General features: G+C 41.8%; 1 protein-coding gene and 1 non-coding gene across 4 annotated transcripts in view; both read left to right on the forward strand.

Moving 5' to 3' along the window:
• Positions 1–20,748, forward strand: part of prkn (parkin RBR E3 ubiquitin protein ligase) — a 1,175,275-nt gene that overhangs the window by 1,023,279 nt on the left and 131,248 nt on the right. The gene's annotated exons all lie outside the window — the stretch shown is intronic.
• On the forward strand, positions 1,527–1,653 carry LOC132403349 (U6atac minor spliceosomal RNA). Its single transcript, XR_009515255.1, has one exon. It is a non-coding gene; the product is annotated as a U6atac minor spliceosomal RNA (small nuclear RNA).

The following is a 20,748-nucleotide window of genomic DNA, read 5'->3' on the forward strand; positions in this document are numbered from 1 at the left end:
CAGGCAGATAGGCAGGCTCTGCTGGTAAAAAATGAAATCAAAACCTTAGAAAGAGGTGACATATGATCAAAAGATAGAGGAAGCTTCTGGGTAGAGTTAAGAAACTGCAAGGGTAAAAAGATACTGTTGGGAGTTTTATACACACCTCCCTCTGAATATTAGCCAGGATGTGGTGCAAATTACAATGGGAGATAAAAAAAGACATGTAAAAAGGCCAATGTTGTGATAGTCATGGGGGATTTCAATTTGCAGGTAGATTGGAAAAGTCAAGTTGGTGCTGGATCCCAAGAAATGGAATTTGTAGAATGCCTGTGAGATGACTTTTTAGAGCAGCATATGTTTGAGTGCATTAGAGGAAAGGCAAATTTGCATTGAGTGTTGTGTAATGAACCAGATTACCAGATTTGATCAGAGAGCTTAAGGTAAAGGAACCCTTCTGAGGCAGTGATCATAATATGATAGAATTCACCCTGTAGTTTGAGAAGGAAAAGCTCAGGGCAGATATATCATTATTACTTGGGGGGGGGGGGGCTTCTTCACACAGAGAGTGGTGGGAGTGTGGAATGAGCTGCCAGATCAAGTGGTAAATGCAGGCTCACTTTTAACTTTTAAGAAAAACTTGGACAGGTACATGGCTGAGAGGGGTATGAAGGGTATGGTCCAGGTGCAGGTCAGTGGGACTAGGCAGAAAAATTGTTTGGCAGAGCCAAGAAGGGCTGAAGGGCCTGTTTCTGCGCTGTAATGTTCTATGGTTCAATGGTTCTACAATGGAGTAAAGGGAATTACAGAGACATAACTGAGGAGCTGGCAGAAGTTGACTGGAAGGGGACACTAGTTGGAGTAACATTGCAATCAATTCATAAGGTGCAAGGTAGATATAGTACAGTATATCCCAAATATGAAGAATTATTCTAAAGGAAAGGTAAGGAAACCCTGGGTGACAAGAGAAGATAGACAGCATAAAAGCAGAAGTGAAGGCATATAGTAGAGGAAAAAATAGTGGGAAGTTAGAGGATTGAGAATCTCTTTTAAAAACAGCAGAAGGCAACTTAAAAAGCAAGAAGAAGAGAAAAGGTGAAATAGCTAGCCAATAATATAAAAGAGGATACCAGAAGTATTTTTCAGATACATCAAGAGTAAAGGAGAGGTGAGAGTAGATATCAGACCACTGAAGAATTATGCTGGAGTGGTAGTAATCGGGAATAAAGAAATGGCTAGCGAACTTAATAAGTATTTTGCCTCAGTCTTCACTGTGGAAGACTCTAGCAGTATGACAGAAATCTGAGAGTGTCAGGGAGCAGAAGTGAGTGTCCTTCTTATCACCAAAGAGAAGGTGCTTGGGAAGCTGAAAGGTCTGCAGGTAGATAAGTCACCTGGGCCAAAAAGACTGCACCCCAGGGTTCTGAAACAGGTAGCTGAAAAGATTACGGGGGCATTAGTGATGAATTTTTAAAGAACCAATGGATTCTGAAATGATTCTGGAGGACTGGAAAACTGCAAATTTCACTCCATCTTTAAGAAGGAATGTGTTGTATGAAAGGAGAGAAGGTTAGCACTCCCCTTGATAAGGATGGAAGGGGCCCTAGTGGCCTTACAACACACAAATGGTTAAGGCATTGCCATCTACTTAGTGGTTTTATATTAAAATTTAATTAAAAAAGAAAGGGATGAAGGCAAAAGAAAGGAAATTAAAGAGCAGATAACCTGAATTTAGTGGTTAGGAAGATGTTGCAGTCCATTTTAAGGATAAAGTTTCAGTGTACATGGAGAAACATGATAAAATAGGTCATGTTCAGCATGATTTTCATAAGGGAAAATCTTGCCGATAAACCTGTTGGAATTCTTTGAGGAAATAACAAGTAGGATAGTCAAAGGTAGATGTTGTATACTTGGATTTTCAGAAGACCTTTGAAAAGATGCCACACATGAGGCTGTTTAACAAGATGAGATCCCATGATACTAGCATTGATACAAGATTGGTTGACTGGTAGGAGGCAAAATGTGGACATAAAGATAACTTTTTCTGGTTGGATGCTGGTAACACATTGCATTCTGCAGGGATCAGTGTTGGGACTGCTTCTTGTCACATTGTATGTCAATCTGTTGGATGACAGAATTGATGTCCTTGTGGCCAAGTTTGGAGAAAATTTGAAGATAGGTGGCAGGGTAGGCTGCATTGAGGAACCAAGGAGTCTGCAGAAGGACTTAGAAAGATTAGAAGCATGGGTAAAGAAGTGGTAAATGAAATATAGTGTAGGGAGATGCATGGTCATGCATAGACTATTTCTAAACAAGAGCAATTTCAAATATCCCAGGTGCAAAGAGACTTAGGAGTCCTCATGCAGGATTCTCTAAAGGCTAACTTGCAGGTTGAGTCAGTGATGAGGAAGGCAAATATAATGTTAGCATTCATTTTGAGAGAACTAGAATATAAGAGCAAGGATGTGATGCTGAGGCTTTATAATGCAGGGGTGAGGCCTCACTTGGAGTATTGTGAGCAGAAAATATGTGTTGGCTTTGGAGAGGGTCCAGAGGAGATTCACAAGAATTATTGCGGGAATGAAAGATTTAATATATAAGGAGCGTTTGATGGTTCTGGGCCTGCACTCACTGTAGTTTAGAAGAATGAGAAGGGATCTCATTGAAACCTATCTATTGAAAAGCCTAGATGGAGTGGATGTGGAGAGGATGTTTGCTATGGTGGGAAAATTCTAGGACCAGAGGACACAGCCTCAGAACAGAGGGACGTTCACTTAGAACAGAAATGAAGAGGAATTTCTTTTGCCAGTGGGTGGTGAATCTGTGGAATTCATTGCCATAGACAACTGAGTGGCAAAGCCATTGGGAATATTTAAAGCAGAGCTTGATAGGTGGTTGATCAGTGCATCAAAGGTTATAGGGAGAAGGCAGGCAAATAAGGTTGGAAGGGATAATAAATCAGCCATGATGGAACAGCAGAGCAGACTCGATGGGCTGAATGGCCCAATTGTGCTACTATGCCTTAATGGCCTTATGGTCTAAAAGGTGGGATTTTCCAGTTGCCATCCATTTCAGCTTGACCTTCATTTGCATTCCAACAGTTTGGTCCATGGCCTCCTCTACATCACTATATGACCACTATCACCTCATATTCCATTTGGGTAGCCTCCAAACTGATAGCATGAACATCAGTTTCTCCAGCTTCCAGTTATTCCACTCCCAACCCATTTTCCCTTTTTCCATCCTCCATTCTGGATCCTCTTTTGCCCCTTCTCTTCTCCTCCCCTGCTCATCACCTCCCTCTGGCGCCCCTCCCTTTCTCTCCTCTCTTTCCTTCTTCTTCAGCCCTTTACCCCTTCCACCTATCACCTCCCGTCTTCTTACTCCAACTCCCCTTCCCCCACCGATCTAACTTAACCCTCACCTGATTCTGCTACCATCTGCCAGTTTATACTCCTTCTCCTTTCCCCACACCCTCTTATTCTGGCTTCTTCCCCCTTCCTGTTCAGTCTTAATGAAGGGATTTGGCCCAAAACGTTGACCATTTATTCCTCTCCATTGGTGCTACCTGATTTGCTGAGTTCCTGCATTTTGTGAGTGTTACTCTCAATTTCCAGCATTTGCTTGTGTTTATGACTCTCTTGTGAACTTTATAGGATACTGATCTAAGGAAAGAGTCAATGTATTTTCATTATTATAGTTAAATCTGAAATTTCCCACTTTATTTACTTCACGAGCCTTACAAGCACTATCATTACACCTTGTTGTGTTAGGAAATTCTCCTCCTTAGCTTTTACTTTTACTTTTACTGGTTTACAATCCAAGGCAGACGTTCAAAGGGAGTTTTAGATGAAGTATGCTTTGAAAGCTAAATAAAGCATTTCTTTGATGAACCCACATTTCTCCTGCTAAATCCTGCACTGATCAAGCTGCTTTGCAAGAGCAACATTGACACGTACAGATAGAATAATGAACAACACACTGGAGAGATTGCAATGAGTAGGGGGTTGGGGACACGGTAACAGCATTCATACTAGCAGTGAAGATGCAAAACTTGGGCTAAGGAAGGTTAGCCTGGCGATGAGATATTAACTTCAACAGAGTTTGATTTACCAGTAAACTAGAATAGTGGTTAACATTACGCTAACACTGATTCACCTCACGCCACTGTCTGTAAACAGTTTGTACTTTCTTCCTGTAACCACGTGGGTTTCCTCCAGGGGTTCCAGTTGCTCCCACTTACCAAAGACGTACAGGTTAGTCGGTTAATTAGTCATATGGGTGTAATTGGCTGGGTCAGAAGGACCTGCTACTATGCTGAAGTTCAAAATAAAAATTAAAATTAAATAAATACTACCTACAATCCTGGCTAAAGTGAGAGGCCGTATATTGACTTGCTTTGTGACAGACTGATGCAAGATCTGCTGTCCTCATCCTGTCTGGCATATACTTGACTCTTCATCTATCAGAGAAGTTTGCTCCTAAAGATCCTCTGAAATGTCCTAGCAGGTCAGTGTAGTGATAAATAGCACCTTACCAGTAATGTCCAGGTCCTGAAAAACAGATGAAAAAATTGCCAGATTAAATAGAAGTTACAGGTTTAAGAACAACATCTACTCCCTTCACAAGACAGTAGGAGCTTCGGCTGAGGCAGAATGGGAATAGCTCCAGAGAAATTTCTCTCAATTATGGAAATTTTTGTGAAGACTGTACACCTACAGGGTTTTATTTTTGCTGTGTTATAAAACAGCCGGGCTTGCTTTTTGAAACAGGTATGTGCTGGGGATTGGCAGCGTCACCTTGACCTCAGTATACAGTGACTGTGCCCATGGATTGTGCAGAGTGCCCTCAGGCACCAAGTAGCTACTTCCATCTGTTAAAGCAGCTCCCAGGAGAGCTCCATTGTAACCTGTCTCTGGGAGACTAGCCACTTCATCAGATTTTCCACAAAGCTCCAGGCTACATCGACCTGACTTCCCTTCACTCATAGCTTCTTAGGTGACTGTGACAGATTTAGAGAACACAAGATATTTTAAAAACAGCAAACACAGCCTTTTCACAAAGGCTAGTTCTAACAAATAAGCTCAAGTTATTTTAGTATTTCATATTCCCTCCTTCCTCTGCCCCAAAAGAATTCTCAGCATTATAAGTGGACTTAATGATGGGATGTGGCCACATGAGGAAGTCCGGAGATAGACACCTCAAAAAGCAAAGTCAGTCTGACTCTCTGCCTATGTTTTATGCAACCTATGTAATCCATGAATGTGAAATAGCCACCAGTAAATCCAGTGAGAAATTACTCAGAGTGTGGAATATTTTTCCACATGTATAGTTAAGGTGAAAAACATTGACACGTCAAGTGAAATTTAGCTAAGTATACAAAATCATAGGATCATTAAACATGAAGATGGCACAGAAAGAAGATATATAGCCCATTGTGTTCTATTTTAGCTGTTAAAGTGTTGCACAGCCTACTCACACTCTTGAGCATTGGGTCTGTGGTTCTGCATGTCACAGCTCTTCGAGTACCAATCCAATAACTGTGATGAGGTTCTCGATGTCTACTGTTACATTCTGTAACCCCAAAACATAAAACTCATCAAAATAAAAAAAGGGGGCCCTGCAAGTTACATGTAAACTTTGTTTTTACTTTTGGCGAGGAGCATGGATGATACAGTGGCATTCATGTACTTTTACATATAATCCATAATGAATTATATAAACAACAAAGAATGCTTAATCAAACAGTATATTTACATTATTATTCAAATATTAAATACTCAACACTCCTCCCTGCTTACCCATAACCTCCAACTCAATACAGAATGCATATTAACTTATTTATATTTATGTGTGTGTGTATATATATATATACACACACACATATACAGTACTGTACAGTATTGTGCACATATATTTTACTAGGGTGCCTAAGACTTTTGCACCGTACTGTATTTGTCAATGTGAAGCAGTATTTACACAGTAAACTATATAATACAATTACTATGTAGACATTCACAGCATAGTCAATTTTAAATTCTCCTATTCGGGCCTAAAGCTTTAATCACTGTGGAGAATTCTTTACTCCTCTTGTGGAATAATGTCTTACCTGATGTCGGGGTTGGGGGTTAGGGGGAGTCACTCTGCTTAGCAGGAAAGACTTGTGGTTGTGAAACAATCTCAGGTTCTGGGGCCACTCTGTGGTGGTTTTAGGAGTTGACTCTGGTTCTGCCACTTCTGGACAGCTTTCTTCTCTCACAATTGACTCAGCTGTCCTCAAATGATTGATGTTTCTTCTCCAGACGACCTCAGACACAATCTCCACTGTGTAGGAGAGTGGTCCAGTTCTGTCCTTAATCTTGCCAAGTAACTACATCTGGTCAGCTCTATTGCTTGTCCAGTAGAGAAACATCGAGTCTCCTTGCTTGAAGAGCCCTCAATTTGTCTCAGCTGTTTGTCCTGTGTTTTCCTTCTGAGACTGGGTTTAAGGAGATCCAAACATGAGTGCAAAGGTCGACCCAGGAGCAGCATAGTTGTTAGTTGTGGAGTGTTTTGCATTGCAATATGCCAGGAAGAAGTTTGTGAGCTTCTGATTCAGTGAGCTGCTGACTTTGCTTGCAGTGTGTTCTTTAGACTCTGGCCAAAGCTTTCCACCAAGCCATTACTAGTTGCATGGCATGGTGCAGATATAATATGCCTTATACCATTCATTTTCAGGAATGACTGAAACTGTTCCACAACTAACTGTGCTCCATTGTCACTGACTAAGTGTTCTGAAATACCGGTTCTTAAGAAGGAGCTTCACAACATCTCAACAGTCCATGAGGCTGTAGTGGAGGCTGTTGGGAATACTTCTGGCCACTTAGTAGCTGCATCCACTACTACCAAGAAATCTGTGTCCATGAATTGTCCCGTAAAGTCCACATGAATTCCCTGCCAGGGCAGTGCAGGCCATTCCCAGGGATGGAGGTGCTCTCGTCATCTTCTGGACATGTTGGTAACCCACACAGTGCATGGCAAGCTGCTTCATCTGCTGATCTATCCCAGGCCAGTAGACAAAGTTTTGAGCCCATGCTTTCATTTTGACCATGCCTACATGACCAACATGTAGTTCCTCCAACACTTTAGCCCTTGTTTTTGATGGTACAACTCTGAATCCCCACATAAGGCAACCCCTGTCAAGGGCAAGTTCATCCCAATCCCAGTAAAAATGGGGGAAATGGCATTTCTGCTGTACATTCCAATCATTTTATGTGGCCATGTTGCTCCTGAGACAGTGTGGGGACTTTTCTGCTTTTCCTTTGCACTGGCGAGAACACTTAAAGAGGAAATTTCCTTTTGTGAACTTTTTGAGTTCCTTTCCCAAGAATAAATGGGACAATCCATCAGCATTTCCATGATTAGTTGTCCTCTTGAATTCAATCTTGTAATTGTGTTCTCCATGAAACAGAGCCCATCTCTGCATTCGCGCTGCTGCTAATGGATCACCCTTCTGTGGATTGCAAATGGACACTTAATGATTAATGATCAGTAATGAGGATAAATTCTCTCCCATGCAAGTACTGGCTGAATCATTTTACACCCCAAACCAGACTCAAGGCCTCTCAGTCAATCTCAGCTTAATTTTTCTCTGCAGCAGTAAGTGAATGTGATGCAAAGGCTATGGGGCATTCACTTCCATCTCTTATAACATGTGGCATGACTGCACCTAGACCATAAGATGAGGCATCAGAGGTAAGCTTCACTTGACAATGTGTATCATAATATGTGAGCACAGTGTCAACCATCACTATTTCCTTTGTCTTTTGCAAAGCCACCTCACACTGCTTTGTCCATTGCCTTTTCTTCCTGATCCGTATTAATGAGTTCAAGGGATGGAGCACAGTAGCCAGATTTGGCAAGAACCTATTATAGTAATTGACAAATCCTAAAAAGGACCACAACTGTGCCACATCCTTTAACCCTGGTGCATCCACCACTACTTGAATTTTCTCAGCACACTTGTGTACATCTTGTGTGTCAATAATGTGTCCGCAGTAAGTGATGCTTAATTCAAAGTATTCATAATTGTTGCATCATGCTGTAAGCCCATAATCTTCTATTCTTTTTAATGCTGGCTTAAGATCTTGGAGATGTCCCCTGTAACAATGATGTCATCCAGGTAATGCTGGCAGCCTTGCAGCACCTGGTCCATAGCTTTCTGCCAGGCAGTGTCTGTACAGACACTACTCCAAAAATAAGCCTATTTTAGTGAGAACACCCTTTGTGAGTGTTTGTGGTGAGTAATTGATAAGGAATTGCTAATTGGACCCAGACCCAGAAATCCTTCTCAGTAGCCGGTCTATACAATACAAGCCTTCTCATAGAAACACTCTTCCACTGCTCAAAGGGATTTCCTGCTTGGTCTGTGCCTGTACACTCTCCACTTCCCTGCCCTCAATTTGCATTCAGACAGACAATGATGGTGCATTCCACCATCTGCCGGTGAAGAGCTTCTCCAGTGGAGGTACCTTTATTCGGGGATCCTCGCCATTGGCATTGGCAGGCTGGGGTGCAGAGTACTGCACGTATCAAGCCTATGCAACAGACTTTTATACCGATTCATAGACTCCTTTTATTTGTGTGCCTGAACAGATCAATGTACCACATAAATGCAGAAGGTGCGATGTGGAGGCCTCTGATTATGTGTAGGCACCTGGTACAAGAGGTGATGGGTTGGTTGAGGGACCTCATGATTATTCTATTTCTTGACCTTGTCAAGATGGCCACAGACAGCAAACCAATAGGATATCCATCCTTCCCAAATGTTTGCCTCATCCAAGGTTGGTGCAAATGTCTGCTGATGACCCAGACAACAACATTATAACTTTTAATTCTTTTTATTGTTATTTTTAAGAAAGTTGGTTTAAACAAAATAAATACACATGCAAAATAAGGTGCTGGGGTGAAGGCCATTAATAAGGTCACTCATTGTAGGTTGGCAGTGGGTGCAAGGTCATCCTTTCCCATTGTCAGCAGGAGTACTGTGTCTGAGCGATGGAAGTACAATGTGATCATCGTTTCCCATTTTTCCTATGTCATCTGCAGGCCATTAATTAAGGAAACATCATTTTATAATGTTTCTGCAGGGAGGTCAACTTGTGGAACATCAGGTGGCAGAGTGGATTGAGATATCCCAGGGCTATGTCAGTACTACTTCCTGACAGTCTGACTACTAATTGACTCACACTATTACTGAGGGTCACGTGAGGGCAAGACAAACGTTTGGAGACTGCAGCCCATGGAAATGTTTAGCAGCCAGGCTTCTCTGACAAATAGCTTCTGACCAGGTACTCTGTGTGGGCAGGACTAAGACGAGTGTAAGACTATTACAGAACACATATTTCTGCAAGTGATTAACAGTCAGAGATTAGACAGAGTCAGTATAGCCTAGCAATATCTAATCTGTCTAACTCATCCCAGAGTCTTCAGTTTGGTAGGAAGGGACAGGTAGGAGGTAAACTGCAAATATGCTTTATGCCTGTACTGCTATACTGCTGTCATGACTAAAACTGCAGGCAGGCATGTGCAAGTTCGCAGTCTCTAACTTCTCTGTTAACCTATGTACAGTAAGCTCACTAGAATATGTTTTAAAAATAACATCACCTGTAATCAAAGCAGCTAAATGCATAAAAGAGACAGCAATTCAGGCAGCATCCACAGAGAGAGAAACAGCATTAGCACTTCAGGTCATTTTCCTTTCATAATGACCTGAAGACTGGGCCTCAAAGCCATGGTGTCGTCTAACAGGCTTTGGGGGCCAATTGACAAACGCCAGTGGGCTGGGGGGGTCTGGGTATAAATATGAAATGGTCTTTGTATTTTTCACTGATATTTTATGTGTGTTTGGTGAATTGTATGCATCTAGCTGCGGCATCATGGGGTAGGTGAGCTTCAGGACTCTTATTACATGATTGTGATCTTGTGTGTGCTTTCTGTGTGTGACTGCTGGTAATGTGTCTTTGCACCTTCAGCCTGTAGTAGCACTGTCTCATTTGGCTGTATTCATGAGTATTCATGTATGGTTAAATGACAATTAAACTTGAATTGAATGTGTGCCACTTTAGTGTAGTAGTTAGCACAACACTATTACATCTCAGGGCATTCCGAAGTTCAAAGTTCAATTCCAGCAGTGTCTATAAGGAGTTTCTATGTGCTCTCAGTGAATTGCATGAGTTTCCTCTCACAATCCAAAGACATGTAGGTTAATTGGTCACTGTAAATTGTCCTGTGATTAGGCTAAAGGTAAAATAGGCGGGTTGCTAGGCAGTGTGAATCGTTGGGTCTGTTCCACACTCAATCAGTCTCAGGGTTTACAACCTGAAACATTAGCTCCATTCCTGTCTCTACAGATAACAATTTCAAGACAGCTTTCAACCTTTTATATCTTCATGCAGATTACCAGAACTTGTAATATTTAATTTTGTCCCCTTACCTGTAATTTGGTTGGACCAAAGCTCATGGGGGGTTACTTATGGAGCATATTAAATCAACAAAAATTCAGGACATCCAAATAAGTAGCATGACTTATGATGATGACATTTATTTGTGGCCAATTGGCCTTAAGCGAATAAACTAAAAAACTTAGCATTGAGGAGTCTGGAAATCAAGATAAAATTTATTTCTAAATCTTAATGCATTTACCTTCAAAATCTGAAGTATAATTTAACATACTCACCTTTTTCTGCTTCATAAACACTTGTAACATTATTCCACTCACAGAAATTGTATTCACTTTCTATCAGTAAAAAAAAGAGAGAAATCATTTTTCCATTTAGAATCTTGTGTTTTTTGCAGGATCTCGAAAATAGTAAACAAAGACAGAAAATGCTGGAAACACACAGGTCAGGTGGGAAATAGTTAACATTTCAGGCGCAAACACGAGGAAATCTGCAGATGCTGGAAATTCAAGTAATACATAGAGAAAGAAGAAGCACTGTCGGCGTTTTGGGCCGAGACCCTTTGTCCTGATGAAGGGTATCGGCCCAAAACGTCGACAGTGCTTCTTCCTATAGATGCTGCCTGGCCTGCTGCATTCCACCAGCATTTTGTGGGTGTTGCTAACATTTCAGGTCCAGTTTTTCTGAAGAGAATCAGACCTGAAACAATAATTGTTTCTCTTTCCACGCAAGCTTCCTGACCCTGCTGTATTTTCCAGCATTTAAGAACATAAGATACAGGAGCAGAATTAGGCCATTTGGCCCATCAAGCCTACTCCACCATTTCATTACGGTTAATCCATTTTTACCCTTCAGCCCCAATATTCTGCTTTCTCCCCATATCCCTCTTTGCCCCGACCAATCAAAAATCTATCAATCTCTGCCTTAAATATACATAAGTATTTGGCCTCCACAGCTGCCTGTGGCAATGAATTCAACAGATTCACAACTCTTTGGCTAAGGGAGTTCCTTCTCATCTTCATTCTAAAAGAATGCCACTCTATTCTAAGGCTGTGTCCTCTGGTCTTAGACATCCCACCATAGGAAACATTCTCTCCACATTCATTCCATCAAGGCCTTTCACCATTCAATAGATTTCAATTTGGTCACCACTCATTCGTCTAAATTCCAGTGATGGCCCAGAGCCATCAAACACTGTTCATATGACAAGCAGTTCAGTCCTGGAATCATTTTCAAGAACCTTATTTGAACCCTCTCCAGCTTCAGCACATCCTTTCTAAGATAAGGGGCCCAAAATTGCTCACAGTATTCCAAGTGAGGCCTCACCAGTGCTTTATAAAATCTCAACAATACATCCTTGCTTTTACATTGTAGTCCTCTTGAAACGAATGCTAACATTGTATTTGCCTTCCTCACCACAGACTCAACCTGTAAATTAACTTTTAGGGAATCCTGCACAAGGGCTCCCAAGCCCCTTTGCGCCTCAGACCTTTGTATTTTCTCTTAATTTAGAAAGTAGTCAGCCCTTTCATTTCTTCTACCAATGTGCATGACATTACATTTTCTGACACTATATTCCATCTGCCACTTCTTTGCCCATTTTCCTTATCTGTCTAACTCCATCTGTAGCCATTATCCAAATCATTGATATATAACGTAAAAACAAAATTCATTCTTAACACAGACTCCTGTGGAACACCACTAGTCACCGGCAACCAACAAGAAAAGGCTCTCTTTATTCCTACTCTTTGCCTACTGCCAATCAGCCACTGCTTTATCCATGATAGAATTTTTCCTGTATACCATGGACTTGTAGCTTGTTAAGCTGCTTCATGTGTGGCACCTTGTCAAAGGCCTTCTGAAATTCCAAGTACACAACATCAACCAATTCTCCTTTGTCTAAGCTGCTTGTTATTTCTTCAAAAAATTTTAACAAGCTTGTCAGGCAAGATTTTCCTTTGAGGAAACCATGCTGACTGCAGCCTATTTTATCATGTGTCTCCAAGTTCCCCAAAACCACATCCTTAACAAACGACTCCAACAACTTCCCAACCACTGAGGTCAGACCAACTGGCCTTTAATTTCCTTTCTTCTGCCTCTCTCCCTTCTTGAAGAGTAGAGTAATATTTGCAGTTTTCCATTCTTCTGGAACCATTCCAGAATCTAGTGAGTCTTGAAAAATCGTTACTAATGCCTCCACAATCTCTTAGACACCTCTTTCAGAACCCTGGCACGTACACCATCTGGTAGATAAATCTGGTGATTTATCTACTTCCAGACCTTTCACTTTACCAAGAACCCTCTTCCTAGTAACAGTAACTTCAAACACTTCACAACCTGGCAGCTGGAACTTCCACCATGCTACTAGTATCTTCCACAGTGAAGACTCTTGCAAAATACTTAATCTGCCATTTCCTTGTCCCACATTATTACCCTTCCAGCATAATTTTCCAGCAGTCCAATATTCATTCTCACCTCTCTTTTATGTATCTGAAGCAACTTTTGGTAGCCTCTGTAATATTATTGGCTATCTTACTTTGTATTCCATCTTTACCTTCTTAATTACCTTATTAGTTGGCTTCTGCTAGTATTTAAAAGCTTCCTAATCTTCTAATTTCCCATTATTTTCTGCTTTATTATATACCCTCTCTGTGGTTTTTATATTGGCTTTGACTTCTCTTGTTAGCCATGGTTATGTTATTTTGCCTTTAAAATACTTCATCCTCTTTGAGATGTATATATCCTGTGCCTTCCAAATTGCTTCCAGAAATTCCATCCATTGCTGCTCTGCAGTCATCCCTGCCAGTGTTTTATTTCTAATCAAATTTGGCCGACTCCTCTCTCATGCCTCTGTAATTCCCTTTACTCTACTGTAATACTAATACATCTGACTTTAGCTTCTCCTTCTCAAATTTCAGGGTGAATTTGATAATATTATGATCATTTAGCCCAAAGGGCACTCTAATCTGTTCCATTTCTCTGCACAACACCCAATCCAGAATAGCTGATCCTCTAGTCGGCTCAACCACAAGCTGCTCTAAAAAGTCATCTCATTTGCATTCTAGAAATTCCTCCTCTTGAATCCCACACCAACCTGATTTTCCCAATCTACCTGCATATTGAAGTCCCTCGTGACTATTGAAACCTTGCCCTTTTGGCGTGCATTTTCTACCTCCTGTTGTAACTTGTAGACCACATCCTTACTACTGTTTGGGTTGTATATAACCCCCATCAGGGTCTTTTTACTGTTGCAGTTCTTTAGCTCTATCCACAACAATTCAACACCTTCCAACCCTATGTCACATCTTTTTAATGATTTAATTTCATTTTTTACCAACAAAGCAATGCCATCACTTTAGCTTCCTAGCTATCCTTTTGATTCAATGTGTATCCTTGGACATTAAGCTCCCAGCTAGAACCTTTCAGCCATGATTCAGTGATGCCTACAACATTATGCTTGTAACTATGCTACAAATTCATCATCCTTATTCCGTATACTGTGTGCATTCAAGTATAACATCTTCAGTCTTGTATTCATCATTTTCAATTTTGTCTACCTGTTACACTGCAACTCATCCTGTTGACTGCAATTTTGCCCTATCATCAGCCTTTCCTTGCCAGCAGTCTTACAGCACATTGCCTCTGTTTGTAAACCAACTTACTCATCATCAGCCATATCACTCCAGTTCCCATGCCCCTGCCAAATTAGCTTAAACCCACCTAAACAAGTCTAGCCAACCTGCCCACTAGGGTATTGGACCCCCTAGTGTTCAGGTGTAGCACTTTCTTTTTGCACAGGTCATACCAGAGAGGCAACATACCATCCCTATTGTATCCCAGAATCTCATCTCTGTTCCTCTGACTAAGAAATCTCCTATCAACACTGTAGTTCTCTTCATCTTTCTGCTCTCCTAAGCCACAGAACCAGACTCCGTGCTAGAGACCTGGTCACTGTTGCTCTCCCCGGTAGGTCATCACCTTCAATAGTACCTAAATGTTGTATATCTAATATTAAGGGAAATGGCCACAGATGTACTCTGCACTGACTGTGCATTTCCCCTTCTTCTACTGACAGTCATCCAGTTACCCATCTTCTGCAGCCTCAGAATCTCCCTGTAGCTCCAGTCTATCACCTCCACATTTCCTGCTGTTAGCCAGAAGTCATTAAGCTGCAGCTCCAATTCTCTCAGGAGCTGCAATTCAATGTACCTGGTACAGATCTGTTTATCTGGGAGACTGGAGGTGTCCCAGACTTCCCATATCCCACATTGCCCTGGAGCCATTCTCACTATACTATGCACTGATAGATGAGGAATGAACAAGTAAGAATAGAGAGAGAGTTACTTACAAGAAAATTTACCTCACCCAAGCCTGATGACCCAAAGCCACTTTAAAGACTGGCACACTCCAAAAGAATGGCTGCTCCACTTTTCTGCTTTTATTTTGGATTTGCAACATCCACGGGTCTTTGATTTTCATTTCCTGGAGAATATAATTTCAATTTTTCCCAGTGAATGATAGTAAATTCATGGAACATTTCCATGAAAGATAGTTAATCCTGAATCAAATGAAAGGCAGTTTGTTAATTAGTAAAGAATAAATGTGGGTATAAATGGCTGAATGCAATTCTGAGAGGAGCTAAAAGAGGAAAAAAAATGTTTTTAAAAAAGCAATTAAACAATGCTAGCCTAATAAGTACACTTGGCAAAGCAATTTTAATTTGTAAATCCACTTTGCCTAGAAATTGTTTTTCACTTAAATGGGTGCTGTGTCTCAAGGGAAGCCAATCTCAGACATGGGATTATAAAATTTGCAGAGGTTAGAAGCACTACGACAGTTGATCACTTTATCTACAGTTCTCTCTCTCTCTCTCTCTCTCTCTCTCTCTCTCTCATTCTCCCTCTGATTTCGCTCTTATTTCTCTCATGCACACACACACAAGCACAAGCACTCAAAATAAAGGAGTGAACATACTTCTTCACACCAATTAAGTCTGTTTTAAGGAACCCAGCATCATGCACATCAATGATGCCATTCCATGTGCAAAAACACCAAGGAAGTTATCCCTGAGCCAAAAATGTCTGATCCAGTTTCCCGATGCGCACGACTTCAATGGAAAATTGATCCAACCATTACAGAACATCATCAACATGTTTGCTTTCTATATTTAATGCCTAAATGATGAGTTGGGTTTCTGAGCTTGGATATATTAAAACCCTTGATAAGCATCTGTTGGGATCAAAAAGCCGAGAGACTGTTACTCCTCTGGTAAGGGCTATAAAATGATTTAAAACAAATTATGTGGGCCCACTGAACTCTAGTCACAGATGAATGCATTTTAAATGGGAATAGCTGCTGTTTGTAAGCAATCTGAACATAAACAAGGTCAGTCATAAACATTAAAATTTATCTCTATGAGTAGTTAATATAAAATGTGTTTCACATGAGCAACTTCCAGGAATGATTCAGACTGTCAGCAAAACAGTTATGCGCCTTCCTGATAACCTCGGTGTGAGTGGGAGATGCTGGCAGTTCAAGTCAATTTTATTGTCAAACGCTCAAGTACCTGTATGCACAAGTGCACTGAAAAACAGCATCACAAGCACATCGGCACCACCACGTACATTCATGCCTTTCTTGCCAAAGTAAGTTGCTGAAGATTATGTCAGTGTAGATCTGAGTGCGAATGATTCCAAGGTTTGACAGGGATATCCCTCCCTTTCCTACTGCTCCCTCCTCATTCAGGGGCTAAGCCCTCATGATAGCTTTGATGTGTAACCAAGCAACAGATGCTTAAAAGGTTTCGAACTGTTTCTGGCAGTTTCAGGAGCTATCCCAACTCCCCAATATCATCTTTGCTGGCACTACAAAGCCCAATACCTGCAGTTCAAAAAGTTCGAAGTAAATTTATTATCAATGTATATATATGTCACCATACAGTATGCTATCCTGAGATTTGTTTTCTTTTGCCGACATTCACAGTAGATGCAAAGAATCAATGAAAACTACACGTAAAGATGGGCAAACAACCAATGTGCAAAATAAGACAAACTGTTCAAATACATACATACATATAAATATTGAGATAATTAGTTGTAGGATCAATGAATGTGAGTCCATAGGTTGAAGAAACAATTCCCTGCTGAGGTGAGTAAAGTTACCCACACTGGTTCAGGAGCCTGATGGTTGTTGGGTATTAACTGTTACTGAACCTGATGGTGTGGGACCTATGGCTCCTGTGACTCCTGCCCAATAGTAGTAAGTGAGAAGAGAGCAATGCCTAAATGGTGGGGATCCACAATGATGGATGCTGCTTTCTTGTGGCAGCACCTCTGGTAGATGGGTTCCATGGTGAGGTGGGCTTTGTTGAGATAAACTGAGCTGTGTCCACTACTTACTGTTGGCTTTTCCGTTCATGGGCATCAGTGTTTCCATACAGGTCATGATGCAGTCAGTCAAGATAATCTCCACAGTACGTTTAGAAACAGAGAAAACCTACAGCACAATACAGGTCCTTCAGCCCACAAAGCTGTGCCGAACATGTCCTTACCTGAGGAATTATCTAGGGTTACTCATAGCCCTCTATTTTTTTAAGCTCCATATGCCTGTCCAGGAGTCTCTTAAAAGACCCTATTGTATCCACCTCCACCACCGTCACCAGCAGCCCATTCCACGCACTCACCTCCCTCTGCCTAAGAAACTTATCCCTGATATCTCCTCTGTACCTACTTCCAAGCACCTTAAAATTGTGCCCTCTCGTGTTAGCCACTTCAGCCCTGGGAAAAAGCCTCTGACTATCCACATGATCAATGCCTCTCATCATCTTATACACCTCTATCCGGTCATCTCTCATCCGGTCACTGCTCTGAGGAAAAAATGCCGAGTTCTCTCAACCTATTCCCATAAGGTATGCTCCCTAATCCAGGCAGCATCCTTGTAAATCTCCTCTGCACCCTTTCTATGGTTTCCACATCCTTCCTATAGTGAGGCAACCAGATCTGAGCACAGTACTCCAAGTGGGATCTGACCAGGGTCCTATATAGCTGCAACATTACCTCTCAGCTCCTAAACTCAATTCCATGATTGATGAAGGCCAGTGCACCATATGCTTTCTTAACCACAGAGTCAACCTGCGCAGCAGCCTTGAGTGTCCTACGGACTTGTATCCCAAGATCCCTCTGATCCTCCATACTGCCAAGAGTCTTACCATTAATACTATATTCTGTCGTTATGTTTGACCTACCAAAAAGAACCACCTCACACTTATTGGGTTGAACTCCATCTGCCACTTCTCAGACCATTTTTGCATCCTATCAATGTTCTGCTGTAACCTCTGACAGCCCTCCACACTATCCACAACACCTCCAACCATTGTGTCATCTGCAAACTTACTAACCCATGCAGCTTAATGTGAAAAAGACTAAGGAGCTGGTGGTGGACCTGAGGAGAGCTAAGGCACCGGTGACCCCTGTTTCCATCCAAGGGGTCAATGTGGACATGGTGGAGGATTGCAAATACCTGGGGATACGAATTGACAATAAACTGGACTGGTCAAAGAACACTGAGGCTGTCTACAAGAAGGGGCAGAGCCGTCTCTATTTCCTGACAAGACTGAGGTTCTTTAACAACTGCTGGATGATGCTGAGGATGTTCTACAAGTCTGTGGTGGCCAGTGCTATCATGTTTGCTGTTGTGTGCTGGGGCAGCAGGCTGAGGGTAGCAGACACCAACAGAATCAACAAACTCATTCGTAAGGCCAGAGATGTTGTGGGGGTGGAACCAGACTCTCTGATGGTGATGTCTGAAAAGAGGATGCTGTCCAAGTTGCATGCCAACTTGGACAATGACCCCCATCCATAATGTACTGGTTAGGCACAGGAGTGCATTCAGCCAGAGACTCATTTCACCGAGATGTAACACTGAGCGGCATAGGAAGTCATTCCTACCTATGGCCATCAAACTTTACAACTCCTCCCTCGGAGTGTCAGACACCCTGAGCCAATAGCTCGTCCTGGACTTATTTCCACTTGGCATGATTAACATTATTATTTAATTATTTATGGTTTTATATTGCTATATTTCTTTTGGTGCGGCTGTAACAAAACCCAATTTCCCTCTGGATCAATAAAGTATGTCTATCTGTCAGTCCACTTCCTCATCCAGGTCATTTATAAAAATCACGAAGAGTGAGGGTCCCAGAACAGATCCCTGAGGCACTCCAACCTCCTTGCAGAATATGACCCATCTACAACCACTCTTTGCCTTCTGTGGGAAAGCCAGTTCTGGATCCACGAAGCAATGTCCCCTTGGATCCCATGCCTCCTTAGTTTCTCAATAAGCCTTGCATGGGGTACCTTATCAAACACCTTGCTGAAACCCATATATACTACATCTACTGCTCTTCCTTCATCAATGTGTTTAGTCACATTCTCAAAAGAATTCAATCAGGCTGATAAGGCCCTTGACAAAACCATGCTGGCTATGCCTAATCATATTACGCCTCTCCAAATGTTTATAAGTCCTGCCTTTCAGGATCTTCTCCATCAACTTACCAACCACTGAAGTAAGACTCACTGGCTATCTCTACTCCCTTTCTTCAATAAGGGAACAACATCTGAAACCTTCCAATCTTCCATAACCTCTCCCGTCCCCATTGATGATGCAAAGATCATCGCCAGAGGAAATAGCAATCTCCTCCCTCACCTCCCACATTAGCCTGGGGTACCTCTCATCCAGTTCCGGTGACTTATCCAACTTGATGCTTTCCAAAATCTCCTGCACATCCTCTTTCTTAGTATCTACGTGCTCAAGCTTTTTAGAATTTATAGAATTTTGTCAAAGTTTAAGATGACATTTTCTAATAAGATGCAATTTTCATAAGCTGCAATTTTCTAAGAAAATAGAGGTGCTGTCACAGATCTTTATAACGGCTCATGACCCTCCAGTTTGCTCCTCATGTAGTCAAAAATCAGCTCTTTGGTTGTTACTGACGTTGAGTGTGACGTTACTGTTGTGGCACCATTCGGCCACATTTTCATTCTCCCTCCTACATGGAGGGACACTCCTTATCATCAAGGGAAGCTAGCAGTCCTTCCATCAGAAGCCTGAACCTTCATTTCGAGGTCTGCTCAAGGCAGAGGAGCATTGATGAGTGAGCTGCATCGATGCTGTACATACGGCCTCTGCCTAGAATCATCAAGAACCTGAGAGTCTCTGTCTCTGCAGTCAAGCTCCACAATTGATCTCTGTCACCACAGTGTTTGATAGCCTTACCCCCATTCTTGTTGATCCTCAGAGAGGTAGAGGTGGGAGCACAGCTTCTCATACATGAATGGTGAATAGAGTGGGCTCCTCTTCCTCGCCTCCTACTGGGTCTTTGCCTTACTCTGATATCCCCAGTGGTGCCTCACATACACGTAGGTAACATGACCGAGAAACCTGCTCCCAGTAAATGGAGAAGTAACAGGACACAACCCAACATCACAGGAACACATCTGACACTCATCCTGTGCTCCCCCCACAGCCACCTCCAATTACAACAGAGCAAGTGACAGCAGTGAGTGAGTGAGTGAGTGAGTTTCCCTTTAACTAGCAACTGCGGGCCCACTACCTGCCCATCTGCAAATGAGGCTGAAGTTCCCATGTTGACTTCATCAACCACTTTGCAAAGCAGAGTGCCGCAGCACAAGACATTAGTGCCACAGAAAAACTGAACCCACAGTTCTATGTATAATATGCACAAGTGTGTTTAGGTCATCTGCCACATATGACACATAACAAGGCATTAATCATTGACATTTATTTGTGCCTAAATATTTTGTCCTTAAGACCAGTGTTGTGTGTTTAATATTTCAATAATATTTGAGTCAACTTTGATATATATTGGTCGATTAAGCAACGGTAAACAGTACATAAATGAAGCCAGATCCTTTCAGTGTCCTGTCTATCTGTCAAGTGAGATACTGAAGGACCAGCTATAACGTAGGCACATTGTCCCTTAATGAAAAAATAGTCACATAATTTTGGACAAAAATTATCTCATTGTACATCGAATACAGCAGATGACCTGCATGCTCTTATGCACTTCAAACATGGAACTGTGGGCACAATTTTGCTCACCACACTGCTGTCTTCATTTCTGTAGTTTACAACCAAACAGAACACAATACACTTGTGGTGCTCATACCTGTAAATCTTCAGCAGCAGCTTCTCCTTACCTTTGTAACCATCTCACCCTACAGATCAGTGCAGAAAATGAATTCTTCAGTTCTGGCCTGTGATGCCTCCTTGAGTTTCATTTCTGGCCATTGTGCCCCAAGTTGTTCAGGAT

The sequence above is a fragment of the Hypanus sabinus genome, chromosome 12 (assembly GCF_030144855.1).
Source record: "Hypanus sabinus isolate sHypSab1 chromosome 12, sHypSab1.hap1, whole genome shotgun sequence".
In the NCBI taxonomy this organism is placed as follows: Eukaryota; Metazoa; Chordata; class Chondrichthyes; order Myliobatiformes; family Dasyatidae; genus Hypanus; species Hypanus sabinus.